A 4154-nucleotide genomic window follows, 5' to 3' on the forward strand; every position below is an offset into this window, starting at 1 on the left:
AAACCACTTACAATAACAAGACCAAATTGGAAGCCTAGCATACGCCTTAAACAAGACTCTTTTCTTCTGATTAAGTGGAAAAAGTATTGAATATGGACCCTTCATTTTCCCTAAGAGAATCACCATTTCTCATATATCTGTCTTATGAATTGGATCAAATGAAATCTGACATTTATTAATCTGCCAAATTTGGGCAAGTTGTTTTATTAATTTCTCATCCGGTCACAGCCCCTTAGCGAAATTTCCTGCCTTCGCAAGACGTTCCCATATGAGATTGTTTGAGGTATATTGCCTAATGCCTTCATGATTAAGCTCAATAAATTGGACGTATTAGATGCTTCCAGCTTGTTCTTAGCAAGATCCAAGTCTCTTCCAGACTCACCAAGAAACGGGCTTATCCTTCATCTACTCTAGAATCCAATGAGGAAGATGGCATTAGAATGGCAAGAACAAATTGCATTTATCCTTCCTACGAAAAACCAAATTACGTCTGCAAACAGCGCTCATCCCCAGCAAAATTTAGGGGATTTAGGTCAGGCTACGACGGGCACATTAGACCTGTCTTGGTTAATTTCCAGCTCAGCGCTTAGAAGATAGAAGATGCTTCCTGGGCCCATATACCACTTTCTGTGCGGTGTGTCAACATCTGATCAAGATAGCTGAACTTCAAACCAACGAGAGCGGTTTGTTAGATGCACTCCGGTTTGTAGACACAGCCAAGATAAATGGAAAGAGAATACAACAATATGATCCAGGAGAAAGGATCCTATCTCTAATGGTATGAACTCTAGATATGTCTGCTATGATAACTTCAAAGCAAAACACTGGCAACACGAACGGACACGATGCAATAACCCATCCATGACATCATATATGAAATGATCATCAACTACGTTTCCTATATTGCAGAAAGCCGCTTCACTGAGAATCACAGAAAATTTAATAACAAGAATGTTGTAGTCTTTACCTATTTATATTCATGAATATTGCAATATACACTGAAATAGTTTGCCAGCAAGTGGTGTAAAAAAATCCCACTTCCGTGTAATTAAAACTATCCCCATGAACTTATTGATATCTAAAAGGAAGGCTCCAATCATTTGTGACTAAAATATTTACAACAATATCACATGGGTGGGGGGGGGGGGGGGGGGTGGATATGAGTTATTTAATTTTCTCCCACAAAAAACTAGACATATAAATCAATTTATTTAGACTATGCATATAAGCTGTGACAATACATATGTGCATATAGTGTGGTAAAATACAAACAAATTCCAATTTATGATCTCATTAACTTTTTGGCAATATATCAAAGCTCCATTTAAATAATAGCACACTGTTTCCCCGATCATCTGTTGTGATTGATATCAGGCTTATCTACCTCAAACCTGAGATAAAAACACCCATATTAACAGATCAGTTTGCTAAGTAGCAGCAGTATAATCCAGACATCAAACAAATTAATAACTGGGAAGAACAAGTAAAAAACAACCATTAAAATATACATGGCAAGACAAACATAAGGCTGCTATATTACAGACCCTGTTACAACAAGGTTTCATATCGACAAGAATTCTGATAGGGTGGTGTAAATTCAGTTTTATGTTAGCTTATCAAAGGGTTAAATAAGGTATAATCCATGTTTGAGGAATATAGCTACAAATCCCTTCAGTACAAGAAATTGACTATAGAGCAATTGTCCGTGGAGCATACAACATGTATGTTGTAAAATCATAATTAACTGTTCACTGAATCTTCAGGGCAAACAGAGATGTGGTGTCTGCAAATTAGACTACCAGTGCCTTAACCTCAGATTAGGTTAATAAACATGATTGATTACAAAGAAGAAATGATGGGTATTATTAAACTGAATGAGGTCACTGAAAGGCATATTGGATAAGGATGATCCCCCACAAGGCAGGCTCTCCATGTAAATAGATACGCTGTTATGACCAAAGAATGATCACTATTTGTATTTGTAATAGAGAAAAACAACTCATGTGTGTGAGGTTAGTTTGCCTGTCATAATTTAATACAGAATTGATTCATGGACATGTCACAAACACGGATACACAAAACAACAACTCTTAGGCAAGGGGGGGGGGGGTCAGAATCATAATAAGTGGAATTCATTGGCTTCAACAGTATGCTGTTCATCCAAACATCCATAAAACAAAAAACAAAGAAAGTTGTGTTCACAGTAATTTACTTGTCTGTATGTGTCACAAATATTAAAATCGCAGAGTTTTTTCTTTCATTTCCTTTAAATCTCATTCATTGCTGTTTATTTTTTAAAAGTTTTTCTAGGTTTGCAAGTATATCTCAGGCTCTGTTCACATTCATTTTGCTTAATTAAAAAAAAGAAAAGAAGTAATTTCTCCCCAAAAAGAGAAAATTGACAAGACATCTTAGAGTAGATGAAAGATCTGACTAGATGCTAAGAGGACAGGTAATCTATATATTCTTGCTTCAAGCTATTGCTTTTACAGAGTCACAGGGGACAGTGTGCAAGTTATCTCTAGGTTTCTAGCATCATCAGTGTCAACAAAGAGACACAAGAACGTCATCTTCTGAGGAGGCTATTTTCTACAAGGGGGAGAAAAGTCGTCATCGAGGGAGTAAGCAACCAGTAACTTTAGAAGGGAGGGGGAGAATGATGAGAGGCACGATGAGTGAGGTGGGGGCGCCAAGTACGTCATGTCATGACCTGCGCCGGGCTGGGCTGGGGATGTAAAGGCCGGGTCAGCGCTAATGAAAATAAAAACAACAAGTGTTGTGTGACAATACGTCATCATTGCGGTGGTGTTGTTGGTGCAACGTTGAAGGAAGCTCCCAAAAAGTGTATGAGAAAGGTCAAAATCTCTCCTAATTTTAAAGATCCATGAAATTGACCAAATTAAGAAGAGAAGATGAGAGGATCAGGGTTTTCTGATGCTGTGCATCTCTCTCACCTCTAATATCCACGTCAAGACAACATTTTTTTCCTTTTTTTTTATTATTTAGAACAAAATCTAAGATGTTGTTTTCTAAAAGAAATGGAATCTGATGGTTTAGTTAGAAAGCAGCCATATTGCTTGATTGTTGAAGAAAACCTGTCAAGAAAGGAAGTCTTATGTGTGGAATCATCTCAAGGGGAATACATGGAAGAGCTTAAAACAACCTAGAAGGGACTCACTTCTTATTTATACTTCAAACTATCAATCATACAATTTGTAAGCTGAGAGCAAAAGGGTCCTTCATCTAAAAAGTTATGTCCTTAACACCATAGCATCTACTTTGACAAATCCCCAGAATACAACTTCAATAGCCTTGTGCATGCCTCCCCTATTGAGATATGCGAACGTGACAATGACATATTACATAATCTAAACATGATTAATAGGGTTTTAAAATAGCCCTTCAGTTGATATTTCAATAATAATTTGCGATCATATTCCTTCTGGTTATCAGCAGACAATGTACGGTACTAGTTTGCGAACATTAAATGGTGGTGATGCTTACGTTATACAGAAAACATCAATACGTAATACTTATTTGATTCAATATGCATTCTTGATACATTCTCATCTCCATTCATTCTTTTCTCTTATTCCAAACTTACATGAGCAGAAACATCAAGTGCAAATGTACAAAGCAGACTGCTGGCAGTGCTTTGATCTGTGGGTGTTCACCTACTTGTATTTGAAATAACTGAGACAACTATTAAACTTCACGATATTAAAATAGTAACTCTCCATCTAGACATTACCAGTTTCAGGAGAAACCATGCTGCATTGTCGTCGTAGGAGATGAAGAAAGCTACTCCCTTCTCTATTTTCCGTGTCTAAGACATGAAACCATACATTTGTCTTGTAACGTCTGATGGTGCCACTAGAAACTCTTCCAAGAGATAAAGACAATGAGGTGACAGAAAGCCGATACAGAGAAAACGCAAGATCCACAGAAAGATAGGGCCAACTCAGACTGTAGATTGAAATCTAACGAGGCTACAAGTCTCCTTGCTCTCACCCATGACTCATGGTCATCCGTTTCTATGGCAACCCATCATCTCCCCCATCTCTGCATCAAACACAGGGCATGGCATGTACATCTTTTCTCTTCCCTTTTTAAAAATTCTCGACTATTTTTTCAAATGTTGGCTTCAATTACGT

Source organism: Strongylocentrotus purpuratus, unplaced genomic scaffold, assembly GCF_000002235.5.
Source record: "Strongylocentrotus purpuratus isolate Spur 01 unplaced genomic scaffold, Spur_5.0 spur5_scaffold_2, whole genome shotgun sequence".
Lineage (NCBI taxonomy): Eukaryota > Metazoa > Echinodermata > Echinoidea > Camarodonta > Strongylocentrotidae > Strongylocentrotus > Strongylocentrotus purpuratus.